The following is an 18,276-nucleotide window of genomic DNA, read 5'->3' as shown; positions in this document are numbered from 1 at the left end:
ACTTAGTCACTTACTCACTCAGTCGCTCACTCCCTCAGTCACTTACTCACTTACTCATCATTCACTTACTCACTCAGTCATTCAGTCACTCACTCACTCACTAAGTTATTAACTCAGTCACTCACTTACTCAGTCACTTACTCACTGAGTCACTCACTCACTCAGTCACTTAATCAGTCACTCAGTCACTTAATCAGTCACTCACTCACTCACTCACTCAGTCACTTACTCACTCAGTGACTCACTCACTCAGTCACTCACTCACTCAATCACTTAGTCACTTACTCACTCACTCAGTGACTCACTCACTCAGTCAGCCACTCACTCACTTACTCACTCAGTCATTCAGTCACTCACTCACTCACTGAGTCACTTACTCACTGAGTCACTCACTCACTCACTTAATCAGTCACTCACTCACTCACTCAGTCACTCAGTCACTTACTCACTCACTCACTCACTCACTCACTCACTCACTCACTTAGCTACTCAGTCAGTCACTCAGTCAGTCAGTCACTCAGTCAGTCACTCACTCACTCACTCACTCACTTACTCACTCACTGACTCACTCACTCAGTCACTCAGTCACTCACTCACTCACTCACTCACTCACTCACTTAGCTACTCAGTCAGTCACTCAGTCAGTCAGTCACTCAGTCAGTCACTCACTCACTCACTCACTCACTTACTCACTCACTGACTCAATCACTTAGCCACTCAGTCAGTCACTCACTCAGTCAGTCAGTCACTCACTCACTCACTCACTCACTAAGTCACTTAGTCATTTACTCAGTCAGTCAGTCAGTCACTCACTAAGTCAATTACTCGGTCACTTACTCAGTCACTCAGTCACTCACTTACTCACTCAGTCACTCTCTCAGTCACTCACTCGGTCACTTACTTACTCAGTCACTCACTCACTCAGTCACTTACTCACTCACTCAGTCAGTCACTCAGTCACTCACTAAGTCACTCAGTCACTCACTCACTCACTCAGTCACTCAGTCAATCACTCAGTCACTTACTAAGTCACTCACTCACTCACTCAGTCAGTCAGTCACTTAGTCAGTCAGTCACTCACTCACTTACTCACTCAGTCACTCAGTCACTCACTCAGTCACTTACTCAGTCAGTCAGTCAGTCACTCAGTCAGTCACTAACTCACACACACACTCAGTCACTTACTCACTCAGGCACTCACTCAGTCACTAAGTCACTCAGTCACTCAGTCACTAAGTCACTCAGTCACTTACTCAGTCAGTCAGTCACTCAGACAGTCAGTCACTCACTCACCCTATCACTCACTCACTTACTCACTCAGTCACTTATTCAGTCACTTACTCACTCAGTCACTCAGCCACTCACTCACTCAAACAGTCACTCAGTCACTTACTCAGTCAGTCAGTCACTCAGTCAGTCACTAACTCACACACACACTCAGTCACTTACTCACTCAGGCACTCACTCAATCACTAAGTCACTCAGTCACTTACTCAGTCACTCAGTCACTTAATCAGTCACTCACTCACTCACTCACTCAGTCACTTACTCACTCAGTGACTCACTCACTCAGTCACTCACTCACTCACTCACTTAGTCACTTACTCACTCACTCAGTGACTCACTCACTCAGTCAGCCACTCACTCACTTACTCACTCAGTCATTCAGTCACTCACTCACTCACTGAGTCACTTACTCACTGAGTCACTCACTCACTCACTTAATCAGTCACTCACTCACTCACTCAGTCACTCAGTCACTTACTCACTCACTCACTCACTCACTCACTCACTTAGCTACTCAGTCAGTCACTCAGTCAGTCAGTCACTCAGTCAGTCACTCACTCACTCACTCACTCACTTACTCACTCACTGACTCAATCACTTAGCCACTCAGTCAGTCACTCACTCAGTCAGTCAGTCACTCACTCACTCACTCACTCACTAAGTCACTTAGTCATTTACTCAGTCAGTCAGTCAGTCACTCACTAAGTCAATTACTCGGTCACTTACTCAGTCACTCAGTCACTCACTTACTCACTCAGTCACTCTCTCAGTCACTTACTCAGTCACTCACTCGGTCACTTACTTACTCAGTCACTCACTCACTCAGTCACTTACTCACTCACTCAGTCAGTCACTCAGTCACTCACTAAGTCACTCAGTCACTCACTCACTCACTCAGTCACTCAGTCAATCACTCAGTCACTTACTAAGTCACTCACTCAGTCACTCAGTCAGTCAGTCACTTAGTCAGTCAGTCACTCACTCACTTACTCACTCAGTCACTCAGTCACTCACTCAGTCACTTACTCAGTCAGTCAGTCAGTCACTCAGTCAGTCACTAACTCACACACACACTCAGTCACTTACTCACTCAGGCACTCACTCAGTCACTAAGTCACTCAGTCACTCAGTCACTAAGTCACTCAGTCACTTACTCAGTCAGTCAGTCACTCAGACAGTCAGTCACTCACTCACCCTATCACTCACTCACTTACTCACTCAGTCACTTATTCAGTCACTTACTCACTCAGTCACTCAGCCACTCACTCACTCAAACAGTCACTCAGTCACTTACTCAGTCAGTCAGTCACTCAGTCAGTCACTAACTCACACACACACTCAGTCACTTACTCACTCAGGCACTCACTCAATCACTAAGTCACTCAGTCACTTACTCAGTCAGTCACTCAGTCAGTCAGTCACTAACTCAGTCACTCAGTCACTCAGTCACGCAGTCACTTACTTACTCACTCAGTCATCCACTCAGTCACTCACTTACTCACGCAGTCACTCACTCACTCGGTCTCTCATTCAGTCAATCACTCAGTCACTTACTCACTTACTCACTCAGTCACGCAGTCACTCACTCACTCAGTCGCTCAATCAGTCACTCAGCCACTCACTCACTCAAACAAACAGTAATTTAGTCAGTCACTCACTCACTCAGTCAGTCAGTCACTCAGTCAGTCACTCACTAACTCACTCACTCAGTCATTTATTCACTCAGTCACTCACTCACTCACTCAGTCACTCACTTACTCAGTCACTCACTAACTCACTCGCTCACTCACACAGTCACTCAGTCACTTACTCACTCAGTCACTCAATCAGCCATTCACTCAGTCAGCCAGTCAGTCACTCACTCACTCAGTCAGTCACTCACTCACTCACTCAGTCAGTCAATCACTCAGTCACTCAATCAGTCACTCACTCAGTCAGTCAGTCACTTACTCAGTCAGTCAGTCAGTCACTCACTTACTCACTCACTCAATCACTCACTCAGTCACTCAATCAGCCACTCACTCACTCACTCAGCCAGTCAGTCAGTCAGTCAGTCAGTGAGTCACTCACTAAGTCAATTACTCGGTCACTTACTCAGTCACTCAGTCACTCACTTACTCACTCAGTCACTCTCTCAGTCACTTACTCAGTCACTCACTCGGTCACTTACTTACTCAGTCACTCACTCACTCAGTCACTTACTCACTCACTCAGTCAGTCACTCAGTCACTCACTAAGTCACTCAGTCACTCACTCACTCACTCAGTCACTCAGTCAATCACTCAGTCACTTACTAAGTCACTCACTCAGTCACTCAGTCAGTCAGTCACTTAGTCAGTCAGTCACTCACTCACTTACTCACTCAGTCACTCAGTCACTCACTCAGTCACTTACTCAGTCAGTCAGTCAGTCACTCAGTCAGTCACTAACTCACACACACACTCAGTCACTTACTCACTCAGGCACTCACTCAGTCACTAAGTCACTCAGTCACTCAGTCACTAAGTCACTCAGTCACTTACTCAGTCAGTCAGTCACTCAGACAGTCAGTCACTCACTCACCCTATCACTCACTCACTTACTCACTCAGTCACTTATTCAGTCACTTACTCACTCAGTCACTCAGCCACTCACTCACTCAAACAGTCACTCAGTCACTTACTCAGTCAGTCAGTCACTCAGTCAGTCACTAACTCACACACACACTCAGTCACTTACTCACTCAGGCACTCACTCAATCACTAAGTCACTCAGTCACTTACTCAGTCAGTCACTCAGTCAGTCAGTCACTAACTCAGTCACTCAGTCACTCAGTCACGCAGTCACTTACTTACTCACTCAGTCATCCACTCAGTCACTCACTTACTCACGCAGTCACTCACTCACTCGGTCTCTCATTCAGTCAATCACTCAGTCACTTACTCACTTACTCACTCAGTCACGCAGTCACTCACTCACTCAGTCGCTCAATCAGTCACTCAGCCACTCACTCACTCAAACAAACAGTAATTTAGTCAGTCACTCACTCACTCAGTCAGTCAGTCACTCAGTCAGTCACTCACTAACTCACTCACTCAGTCATTTATTCACTCAGTCACTCACTCACTCACTCAGTCACTCACTTACTCAGTCACTCACTAACTCACTCGCTCACTCACACAGTCACTCAGTCACTTACTCACTCAGTCACTCAATCAGCCATTCACTCAGTCAGCCAGTCAGTCACTCACTCACTCAGTCAGTCACTCACTCACTCACTCAGTCAGTCAATCACTCAGTCACTCAATCAGTCACTCACTCAGTCAGTCAGTCACTTACTCAGTCAGTCAGTCAGTCACTCACTTACTCACTCACTCAATCACTCACTCAGTCACTCAATCAGCCACTCACTCACTCACTCAGCCAGTCAGTCAGTCAGTCAGTCAGTGAGTCACTCACTCACTCAGTCACCCAATCAGTCACTCACTCAGTCAGTCAGTCAGTCACTCACTCACTCACTCAGTCACTCACTTACTCAGTCACTCACTCAGTCACTTACACACTCAGTCACTCAATCAGCCACTCACTCACTCACTCACTCAGTCAGCCAGTCAGTCACTCAATCACTCACTCAGTCAATCACTCAGTCATTGACTCAATCACTCACTCTGTCACTTACTCACTTACTCACTCACTCACTCACTCACTCACTCATTCAGTCACTTACTCACTCGCTCACTCACAGAGTCACTCAATCAGCCACTCACTAACTCACTCACTCACTCAGTCAGTCACTCACTCACTCAGTCAGTCAGTCACTCACTCACTCACTCAGTCAGTCAATCACTCAGTCACTCAATCAGTCACTCACTCAGTCAGTCAGTCACTTACTCAGTCAGTCAGTCACTCACTCACTCAGTCACTCACTCAGTCACTTACTCACTCAGTCACTCAATCAGCCACTCACTCACTCACTCACTCACTCACTCAGTCAGTCAATCACTCAGTGACTCAATCAGTCACTCACTCAGTCAGTCAGTCACTTACTCACTCAGTCAGTCAGTCAGTCACTCAGTCACTCACTTACTCACTCACTCAGTCACTCACTCAGTCATTTACTCACTCGGTCACTCAATCAGGACTCACTCACTCACTCACTCACTCACTCAGTCAGCCAGTCAGTCACTCAGTCAGTCAGTCAGTCACTCAATCACTCACTCAGTCAATCACTCAGTCATTGACTCAATCACTCACTCTGTCACTTACTCACTCACTCACTTACTCAGTCACTCACTCACTCAGTCATTCACTCACTCACTCACTGCGTTACTCACTCAGCCATTCACTCATTCACTAAGTCACTTACTCAGTCACTCACTCACTCACTCACTAAGTCACTTACTCACTCAGTAACTTACTCAGTCACTCAGTCACTCACTCACTTACTCACTCAGTCATTTACTCACTCACTCAGTCACTCACTCACTCACTCATTCAGTCAGTCACTCACTAAGTCACTCAGTCACTCAGTCACTAAGTCACTCAGTCACTTACTCAGTCAGTCAGTCACTCAGACAGTCAGTCACTCACTCACCCTATCACTCACTCACTTACTCACTCAGTCACTTATTCAGTCACTTACTCACTCAGTCACTCAGCCACTCACTCACTCAAACAGTCACTCAGTCACTTACTCAGTCAGTCAGTCACTCAGTCAGTCACTAACTCACACACACACTCAGTCACTTACTCACTCAGGCACTCACTCAATCACTAAGTCACTCAGTCACTTACTCAGTCAGTCACTCAGTCAGTCAGTCACTAACTCAGTCACTCAGTCACTCAGTCACGCAGTCACTTACTTACTCACTCAGTCATCCACTCAGTCACTCACTTACTCACGCAGTCACTCACTCACTCGGTCTCTCATTCAGTCAATCACTCAGTCACTTACTCACTTACTCACTCAGTCACGCAGTCACTCACTCACTCAGTCGCTCAATCAGTCACTCAGCCACTCACTCACTCAAACAAACAGTAATTTAATCAGTCACTCACTCACTCAGTCAGTCAGTCACTCAGTCAGTCACTCACTAACTCACTCACTCAGTCATTTATTCACTCAGTCACTCACTCACTCACTCACTCAGTCACTCACTTACTCAGTCACTCACTTACTCACTCACTCACTCATTCAGTCACTCACTCAGTCACTAACTCACTCGCTCACTCACACAGTCACTCAGTCACTTACTCACTCAGTCACTCAATCAGCCATTCACTCAGTCAGCCAGTCAGTCACTCACTCACTCAGTCAGTCACTCACTCACTCACTCAGTCAGTCAATCACTCAGTCACTCAATCAGTCACTCACTCAGTCAGTCAGTCACTTACTCAGTCAGTCAGTCAGTCACTCACTTACTCACTCACTCAATCACTCACTCAGTCACTCAATCAGCCACTCACTCACTCACTCAGCCAGTCAGTCAGTCAGTCAGTCAGTGAGTCACTCACTCACTCAGTCACCCAATCAGTCACTCACTCAGTCAGTCAGTCAGTCAGTCAGTCACTCACTCACTCACTCAGTCACTCACTTACTCAGTCACTCACTCAGTCACTTACACACTCAGTCACTCAATCAGCCACTCACTCACTCACTCACTCAGTCAGCCAGTCAGTCACTCAATCACTCACTCAGTCAATCACTCAGTCATTGACTCAATCACTCACTCTGTCACTTACTCACTTACTCACTCACTCACTTACTCACTTACTCAGTCACTCACTCACTCAGTCATTCACTCACTCACTCACTCACTGCGTTACTCACTCAGCCATTCACTCATTCACTAAGTCACTTACTCAGTCACTCAGTCACTCAGTCACTAAGTCACTTACTCACTCAGTCACTCGCTCACTCACTCACTCACTCACTCATTTACTCACTCAGTCACTCACTCACTCACTCAGTCACTCACTCACTTACTCAGTCACTCACTTACTCACTCACTCACTCATTCAGTCACTCACTCAGTCACTTACTCACTCAGTCACTCAATCAGCCATTCACTCAGTCAGCCAGTCAGTCACTCACTCACTCAGTCAGTCACTCACTCACTCACTCAGTCAGTCAATCACTCAGTCACTCAATCAGTCACTCACTCAGTCAGTCAGTCACTTACTCAGTCAGTCAGTCAGTCACTCACTCAGTCACTCACTTACTCACTCACTCAATCACTCACTCAGTCACTTACTCACTCAGTCACTCAATCAGCCACTCACTCACTCACTCACTCACTCACTCAGCCAGTCAGTCAGTCAGTCAGTCAGTGAGTCACTCACTCACTCAGTCAGTCAATCACTCAGTCACCCAATCAGTCACTCACTCAGTCAGTCAGTCACTTACTCACTCATTCAGTCACTCACTTACTCACTCACTCAGTCACTCACTCAGTCACTTACTCACTCAGTCACTCAATCAGCCACTCACTCACTCACTCACTCACTCAGTCAGCCAGTCAGTCACTCAATCACTCAATCAGTCATTGACTCAATCACTCACTCTGTCACTTACTCACTTACTCACTCACTCACTTACTCAGTCACTCACTCACTCACTCAGTCACTCACTTACTCAGTCACTCACTTACTCACTCACTCACTCATTCAGTCACTCACTCAGTCACTTACTCACTTGCTCACTCACATAGTCACTCAGTCACTGACTCACTCAGTCACTCAATCAGCCATTCACTCAGTCAGCCAGTCAGTCACTCACTCACTCAGTCAGTCACTCACTCACTCACTCAGTCAGTCAATCACTCAGTCACTCAATCAGTCACTCACTCAGTCAGTCAGTCACTTACTCAGTCAGTCAGTCAGTCACTCACTTACTCACTCACTCAATCACTCACTCAGTCACTCAATCAGCCACTCACTCACTCACTCAGCCAGTCAGTCAGTCAGTCAGTCAGTGAGTCACTCACTCACTCAGTCACCCAATCAGTCACTCACTCAGTCAGTCAGTCAGTCAGTCACTCACTCACTCAGTCACTCACTTACTCAGTCACTCACTCAGTCACTTACACACTCAGTCACTCAATCAGCCACTCACTCACTCACTCACTCAGTCAGCCAGTCAGTCACTCAATCACTCACTCAGTCAATCACTCAGTCATTGACTCAATCACTCACTCTGTCACTTACTCACTTACTCACTCACTCACTTACTCACTTACTCAGTCACTCACTCACTCAGTCATTCACTCACTCACTCACTCACTGCGTTACTCACTCAGCCATTCACTCATTCACTAAGTCACTTACTCAGTCACTCAGTCACTCAGTCACTAAGTCACTTACTCACTCAGTCACTCGCTCACTCACTCACTCACTCACTCATTTACTCACTCACTCACTCACTCAGTCACTCACTCACTTACTCAGTCACTCACTTACTCACTCACTCACTCATTCAGTCACTCACTCAGTCACTTACTCACTCAGTCACTCAATCAGCCATTCACTCAGTCAGCCAGTCAGTCACTCACTCACTCAGTCAGTCACTCACTCACTCACTCAGTCAGTCAATCACTCAGTCACTCAATCAGTCACTCACTCAGTCAGTCAGTCACTTACTCAGTCAGTCAGTCAGTCACTCACTCAGTCACTCACTTACTCACTCACTCAATCACTCACTCAGTCACTTACTCACTCAGTCACTCAATCAGCCACTCACTCACTCACTCACTCACTCACTCAGCCAGTCAGTCAGTCAGTCAGTCAGTGAGTCACTCACTCACTCAGTCAGTCAATCACTCAGTCACCCAATCAGTCACTCACTCAGTCAGTCAGTCACTTACTCACTCATTCAGTCACTCACTTACTCACTCACTCAGTCACTCACTCAGTCACTTACTCACTCAGTCACTCAATCAGCCACTCACTCACTCACTCACTCAGTCAGCCAGTCAGTCACTCAATCACTCAATCAGTCATTGACTCAATCACTCACTCTGTCACTTACTCACTTACTCACTCACTCACTTACTCAGTCACTCACTCACTCACTCAGTCACTCACTTACTCAGTCACTCACTTACTCACTCACTCACTCATTCAGTCACTCACTCAGTCACTTACTCACTTGCTCACTCACATAGTCACTCAGTCACTGACTCACTCAGTCACTCAATCAGCCATTCACTCAGTCAGCCAGTCAGTCAGTCAGTCAGTCACTCACTCAGTCAGTCAATCACTCAGTCACTCAATCAGTCACTCACTCAGTCAGTCAGTCACTTACTCAGTCAGTCAATCACTCAGTCACTTACTCACTTACTCACTCAGTCACGCAGTCACTCACTCACTCAGTCGCTCAATCAGTCACTCAGCCACTCACTCACTCAAACAAACAGTAATTTAATCAGTCACTCACTCACTCAGTCAGTCAGTCACTCAGTCAGTCACTCACTAACTCACTCACTCAGTCATTTATTCACTCAGTCACTCACTCACTCACTCAGTCACTCACTTACTCAGTCACTCACTTACTCACTCACTCACTCATTCAGTCACTCACTCAGTCACTAACTCACTCGCTCACTCACACAGTCACTCAGTCACTTACTCACTCAGTCACTCAATCAGCCATTCACTCAGTCAGCCAGTCAGTCACTCACTCACTCAGTCAGTCACTCACTCACTCACTCAGTCAGTCAATCACTCAGTCACTCAATCAGTCACTCACTCAGTCAGTCAGTCACTTACTCAGTCAGTCAGTCAGTCACTCACTTACTCACTCACTCAATCACTCACTCAGTCACTCAATCAGCCACTCACTCACTCACTCAGCCAGTCAGTCAGTCAGTCAGTCAGTGAGTCACTCACTCACTCAGTCACCCAATCAGTCACTCACTCAGTCAGTCAGTCAGTCACTCACTCACTCACTCAGTCACTCACTTACTCAGTCACTCACTCAGTCACTTACACACTCACTCAGTCACTCAATCAGCCACTCACTCACTCACTCACTCAGTCAGCCAATCAGTCACTCAATCACTCACTCAGTCAATCACTCAGTCATTGACTCAATCACTCACTCTGTCACTTACTCACTTACTCACTCACTCACTTACTCACTTACTCAGTCACTCACTCACTCACTCACTCAGTCATTCACTCACTCACTCACTCACTTCGTTACTCACTCAGCCATTCACTCATTCACTAAGTCACTTACTCAGTCACTCAGTCACTCAGTCACTAAGTCACTTACTCACTCAGTCACTCGCTCACTCACTCACTCACTCACTCATTTACTCACTCAGTCACTCACTCACTCACTCAGTCACTCACTTACTCAGTCACTCACTTACTCACTCACTCACTCATTCAGTCACTCACTCAGTCACTTACTAACTCGCTCACTCACACAGTCACTCAGTCACTTACTCACTCAGTCACTCAATCAGCCATTCACTCAGTCAGCCAGTCAGTCACTCACTCACTCAGTCAGTCACTCACTCACTCACTCAGTCAGTCAATCACTCAGTCACTCAATCAGTCACTCACTCAGTCAGTCAGTCACTTACTCAGTCAGTCAGTCAGTCACTCAGTCACTCACTTACTCACTCACTCAATCACTCACTCAGTCACTTACTCACTCAGTCACTCAATCAGCCACTCACTCACTCACTCACTCACTCACTCACTCAGCCAGTCAGTCAGTCAGTCAGTCAGTGAGTCACTCACTCACTCAGTCAGTCAATCACTCAGTCACCCAATCAGTCACTCACTCAGTCAGTCAGTCACTTACTCACTCATTCAGTCACTCACTTACTCACTCACTCAGTCACTCACTCAGTCACTTACTCACTCAGTCACTCAATCAGCCACTCACTCACTCACTCACTCAGTCAGCCAGTCAGTCACTCAATCACTCAATCAGTCATTGACTCAATCACTCACTCTGTCACTTACTCACTTACTCACTCACTCACTTACTCAGTCACTCACTCACTCACTCAGTCACTCACTTACTCAGTCACTCACTTACTCACTCACTCACTCATTCAGTCACTCACTCAGTCACTTACTCACTTGCTCACTCACATAGTCACTCAGTCACTGACTCACTCAGTCACTCAATCAGCCATTCACTCAGTCAGCCAGTCAGTCAGTCACTCACTCAGTCAGTCAGTCACTCACTCAGTCAGTCAATCACTCAGTCACTCAATCAGTCACTCACTCAGTCAGTCAGTCACTTACTCAGTCAGTCAATCACTCAGTCACTTACTCACTTACTCACTCAGTCACGCAGTCACTCACTCACTCAGTCGCTCAATCAGTCACTCAGCCACTCACTCACTCAAACAAACAGTAATTTAATCAGTCACTCACTCACTCAGTCAGTCAGTCACTCAGTCAGTCACTCACTAACTCACTCACTCAGTCATTTATTCACTCAGTCACTCACTCACTCACTCAGTCACTCACTTACTCAGTCACTCACTTACTCACTCACTCACTCATTCAGTCACTCACTCAGTCACTAACTCACTCGCTCACTCACACAGTCACTCAGTCACTTACTCACTCAGTCACTCAATCAGCCATTCACTCAGTCAGCCAGTCAGTCACTCACTCACTCAGTCAGTCACTCACTCACTCACTCAGTCAGTCAATCACTCAGTCACTCAATCAGTCACTCACTCAGTCAGTCAGTCACTTACTCAGTCAGTCAGTCAGTCACTCACTTACTCACTCACTCAATCACTCACTCAGTCACTCAATCAGCCACTCACTCACTCACTCAGCCAGTCAGTCAGTCAGTCAGTCAGTGAGTCACTCACTCACTCAGTCACCCAATCAGTCACTCACTCAGTCAGTCAGTCAGTCACTCACTCACTCACTCAGTCACTCACTTACTCAGTCACTCACTCAGTCACTTACACACTCAGTCACTCAATCAGCCACTCACTCACTCACTCACTCAGTCAGCCAGTCAGTCACTCAATCACTCACTCAGTCAATCACTCAGTCATTGACTCAATCACTCACTCTGTCACTTACTCACTTACTCACTCACTCACTTACTCACTTACTCAGTCACTCACTCACTCAGTCATTCACTCACTCACTCACTCACTGCGTTACTCACTCAGCCATTCACTCATTCACTAAGTCACTTACTCAGTCACTCAGTCACTCAGTCACTAAGTCACTTACTCACTCAGTCACTCGCTCACTCACTCACTCACTCACTCATTTACTCACTCAGTCACTCACTCACTCACTCACTCACTCACTTACTCAGTCACTCACTTACTCACTCACTCACTCATTCAGTCACTCACTCAGTCACTTACTAACTCGCTCACTCACACAGTCACTCAGTCACTTACTCACTCAGTCACTCAATCAGCCATTCACTCAGTCAGCCAGTCAGTCACTCACTCACTCAGTCAGTCACTCACTCACTCACTCAGTCAGTCAATCACTCAGTCACTCAATCAGTCACTCACTCAGTCAGTCAGTCACTTACTCAGTCAGTCAGTCAGTCACTCACTCAGTCACTCACTTACTAACTCACTCAATCACTCACTCAGTCACTTACTCACTCAGTCACTCAATCAGCCACTCACTCACTCACTCACTCAGCCAGTCAGTCAGTCAGTCAGTCAGTGAGTCACTCACTCACTCAGTCAGTCAATCACTCAGTCACCCAATCAGTCACTCACTCAGTCAGTCAGTCACTTACTCACTCACTCAGTCACTCACTTACTCACTCACTCAGTCACTCACTCAGTCACTTACTCACTCAGTCACTCAATCAGCCACTCACTCACTCACTCACTCACTCAGTCAGCCAGTCAGTCACTCAATCACTCAATCAGTCATTGACTCAATCACTCACTCTGTCACTTACTCACTTACTCACTCACTCACTTACTCAGTCACTCACTCACTCACTCAGTCACTCACTTACTCAGTCACTCACTTACTCACTCACTCACTCATTCAGTCACTCACTCAGTCACTTACTCACTTGCTCACTCACATAGTCACTCAGTCACTGACTCACTCAGTCACTCAATCAGCCATTCACTCAGTCAGCCAGTCAGTCAGTCACTCACTCAGTCAGTCACTCACTCACTCACTCAGTCAGTCAATCACTCAGTCACTCAATCAGTCACTCACTCAGTCAGTCAGTCACTTACTCAGTCAGTCAGTCAGTCACTCACTTACTCACTCACTCAATCACTCACTCAGTCACTCAATCAGCCACTCACTCACTCACTCAGCCAGTCAGTCAGTCAGTCAGTCAGTGAGTCACTCACTCACTCAGTCACCCAATCAGTCACTCACTCAGTCAGTCAGTCAGTCACTCACTCACTCACTCAGTCACTCACTTACTCAGTCACTCACTCAGTCACTTACACACTCAGTCACTCAATCAGCCACTCACTCACTCACTCACTCAGTCAGCCAGTCAGTCACTCAATCACTCACTCAGTCAATCACTCAGTCATTGACTCAATCACTCACTCTGTCACTTACTCACTTACTCACTCACTCACTTACTCACTTACTCAGTCACTCACTCACTCAGTCATTCACTCACTCACTCACTCACTGCGTTACTCACTCAGCCATTCACTCATTCACTCATTCACTAAGTCACTTACTCAGTCACTCAGTCACTAAGTCACTTACTCACTCAGTCACTCGCTCACTCACTCACTCACTCACTCATTTACTCACTCACTCACTCACTCAGTCACTCACTCACTTACTCAGTCACTCACTTACTCACTCACTCACTCATTCAGTCACTCACTCAGTCACTTACTCACTCAGTCACTCAATCAGCCATTCACTCAGTCAGCCAGTCAGTCACTCACTCACTCAGTCAGTCACTCACTCACTCACTCAGTCAGTCAATCACTCAGTCACTCAATCAGTCACTCACTCAGTCAGTCAGTCACTTACTCAGTCAGTCAGTCAGTCACTCACTCAGTCACTCACTTACTCACTCACTCAATCACTCACTCAGTCACTTACTCACTCAGTCACTCAATCAGCCACTCACTCACTCACTCACTCACTCACTCAGCCAGTCAGTCAGTCAGTCAGTCAGTGAGTCACTCACTCACTCAGTCAGTCAATCACTCAGTCACCCAATCAGTCACTCACTCAGTCAGTCAGTCACTTACTCACTCATTCAGTCACTCACTTACTCACTCACTCAGTCACTCACTCAGTCACTTACTCACTCAGTCACTCAATCAGCCACTCACTCACTCACTCACTCAGTCAGCCAGTCAGTCACTCAATCACTCAATCAGTCATTGACTCAATCACTCACTCTGTCACTTACTCACTTACTCACTCACTCACTTACTCAGTCACTCACTCACTCACTCAGTCACTCACTTACTCAGTCACTCACTTACTCACTCACTCACTCATTCAGTCACTCACTCAGTCACTTACTCACTTGCTCACTCACATAGTCACTCAGTCACTGACTCACTCAGTCACTCAATCAGCCATTCACTCAGTCAGCCAGTCAGTCAGTCAGTCAGTCACTCACTCAGTCAGTCAATCACTCAGTCACTCAATCAGTCACTCACTCAGTCAGTCAGTCACTTACTCAGTCAGTCAATCACTCAGTCACTTACTCACTTACTCACTCAGTCACGCAGTCACTCACTCACTCAGTCGCTCAATCAGTCACTCAGCCACTCACTCACTCAAACAAACAGTAATTTAATCAGTCACTCACTCACTCAGTCAGTCAGTCACTCAGTCAGTCACTCACTAACTCACTCACTCAGTCATTTATTCACTCAGTCACTCACTCACTCACTCAGTCACTCACTTACTCAGTCACTCACTTACTCACTCACTCACTCATTCAGTCACTCACTCAGTCACTAACTCACTCGCTCACTCACACAGTCACTCAGTCACTTACTCACTCAGTCACTCAATCAGCCATTCACTCAGTCAGCCAGTCAGTCACTCACTCACTCAGTCAGTCACTCACTCACTCACTCAGTCAGTCAATCACTCAGTCACTCAATCAGTCACTCACTCAGTCAGTCAGTCACTTACTCAGTCAGTCAGTCAGTCACTCACTTACTCACTCACTCAATCACTCACTCAGTCACTCAATCAGCCACTCACTCACTCACTCAGCCAGTCAGTCAGTCAGTCAGTCAGTGAGTCACTCACTCACTCAGTCACCCAATCAGTCACTCACTCAGTCAGTCAGTCAGTCACTCACTCACTCACTCAGTCACTCACTTACTCAGTCACTCACTCAGTCACTTACACACTCACTCAGTCACTCAATCAGCCACTCACTCACTCACTCACTCAGTCAGCCAATCAGTCACTCAATCACTCACTCAGTCAATCACTCAGTCATTGACTCAATCACTCACTCTGTCACTTACTCACTTACTCACTCACTCACTTACTCACTTACTCAGTCACTCACTCACTCACTCACTCAGTCATTCACTCACTCACTCACTCACTTCGTTACTCACTCAGCCATTCACTCATTCACTAAGTCACTTACTCAGTCACTCAGTCACTCAGTCACTAAGTCACTTACTCACTCAGTCACTCGCTCACTCACTCACTCACTCACTCATTTACTCACTCAGTCACTCACTCACTCACTCAGTCACTCACTTACTCAGTCACTCACTTACTCACTCACTCACTCATTCAGTCACTCACTCAGTCACTTACTAACTCGCTCACTCACACAGTCACTCAGTCACTTACTCACTCAGTCACTCAATCAGCCATTCACTCAGTCAGCCAGTCAGTCACTCACTCACTCAGTCAGTCACTCACTCACTCACTCAGTCAGTCAATCACTCAGTCACTCAATCAGTCACTCACTCAGTCAGTCAGTCACTTACTCAGTCAGTCAGTCAGTCACTCAGTCACTCACTTACTCACTCACTCAATCACTCACTCAGTCACTTACTCACTCAGTCACTCAATCAGCCACTCACTCACTCACTCACTCACTCACTCACTCAGCCAGTCAGTCAGTCAGTCAGTCAGTGAGTCACTCACTCACTCAGTCAGTCAATCACTCAGTCACCCAATCAGTCACTCACTCAGTCAGTCAGTCACTTACTCACTCATTCAGTCACTCACTTACTCACTCACTCAGTCACTCACTCAGTCACTTACTCACTCAGTCACTCAATCAGCCACTCACTCACTCACTCACTCAGTCAGCCAGTCAGTCACTCAATCACTCAATCAGTCATTGACTCAATCACTCACTCTGTCACTTACTCACTTACTCACTCACTCACTTACTCAGTCACTCACTCACTCACTCAGTCACTCACTTACTCAGTCACTCACTTACTCACTCACTCACTCATTCAGTCACTCACTCAGTCACTTACTCACTTGCTCACTCACATAGTCACTCAGTCACTGACTCACTCAGTCACTCAATCAGCCATTCACTCAGTCAGCCAGTCAGTCAGTCACTCACTCAGTCAGTCAGTCACTCACTCAGTCAGTCAATCACTCAGTCACTCAATCAGTCACTCACTCAGTCAGTCAGTCACTTACTCAGTCAGTCAATCACTCAGTCACTTACTCACTTACTCACTCAGTCACGCAGTCACTCACTCACTCAGTCGCTCAATCAGTCACTCAGCCACTCACTCACTCAAACAAACAGTAATTTAATCAGTCACTCACTCACTCAGTCAGTCAGTCACTCAGTCAGTCACTCACTAACTCACTCACTCAGTCATTTATTCACTCAGTCACTCACTCACTCACTCAGTCACTCACTTACTCAGTCACTCACTTACTCACTCACTCACTCATTCAGTCACTCACTCAGTCACTAACTCACTCGCTCACTCACACAGTCACTCAGTCACTTACTCACTCAGTCACTCAATCAGCCATTCACTCAGTCAGCCAGTCAGTCACTCACTCACTCAGTCAGTCACTCACTCACTCACTCAGTCAGTCAATCACTCAGTCACTCAATCAGTCACTCACTCAGTCAGTCAGTCACTTACTCAGTCAGTCAGTCAGTCACTCACTTACTCACTCACTCAATCACTCACTCAGTCACTCAATCAGCCACTCACTCACTCACTCAGCCAGTCAGTCAGTCAGTCAGTCAGTGAGTCACTCACTCACTCAGTCACCCAATCAGTCACTCACTCAGTCAGTCAGTCAGTCACTCACTCACTCACTCAGTCACTCACTTACTCAGTCACTCACTCAGTCACTTACACACTCAGTCACTCAATCAGCCACTCACTCACTCACTCACTCAGTCAGCCAGTCAGTCACTCAATCACTCACTCAGTCAATCACTCAGTCATTGACTCAATCACTCACTCTGTCACTTACTCACTTACTCACTCACTCACTTACTCACTTACTCAGTCACTCACTCACTCAGTCATTCACTCACTCACTCACTCACTGCGTTACTCACTCAGCCATTCACTCATTCACTAAGTCACTTACTCAGTCACTCAGTCACTCAGTCACTAAGTCACTTACTCACTCAGTCACTCGCTCACTCACTCACTCACTCACTCATTTACTCACTCAGTCACTCACTCACTCACTCACTCACTCACTTACTCAGTCACTCACTTACTCACTCACTCACTCATTCAGTCACTCACTCAGTCACTTACTAACTCGCTCACTCACACAGTCACTCAGTCACTTACTCACTCAGTCACTCAATCAGCCATTCACTCAGTCAGCCAGTCAGTCACTCACTCACTCAGTCAGTCACTCACTCACTCACTCAGTCAGTCAATCACTCAGTCACTCAATCAGTCACTCACTCAGTCAGTCAGTCACTTACTCAGTCAGTCAGTCAGTCACTCACTCAGTCACTCACTTACTAACTCACTCAATCACTCACTCAGTCACTTACTCACTCAGTCACTCAATCAGCCACTCACTCACTCACTCACTCAG

The sequence above is a fragment of the Solea solea genome, chromosome 12 (genome assembly GCF_958295425.1).
Source record: "Solea solea chromosome 12, fSolSol10.1, whole genome shotgun sequence".
NCBI classification, from domain to species: Eukaryota; Metazoa; Chordata; class Actinopteri; order Pleuronectiformes; family Soleidae; genus Solea; species Solea solea.
This window is presented reverse-complemented; position numbering follows the sequence as displayed.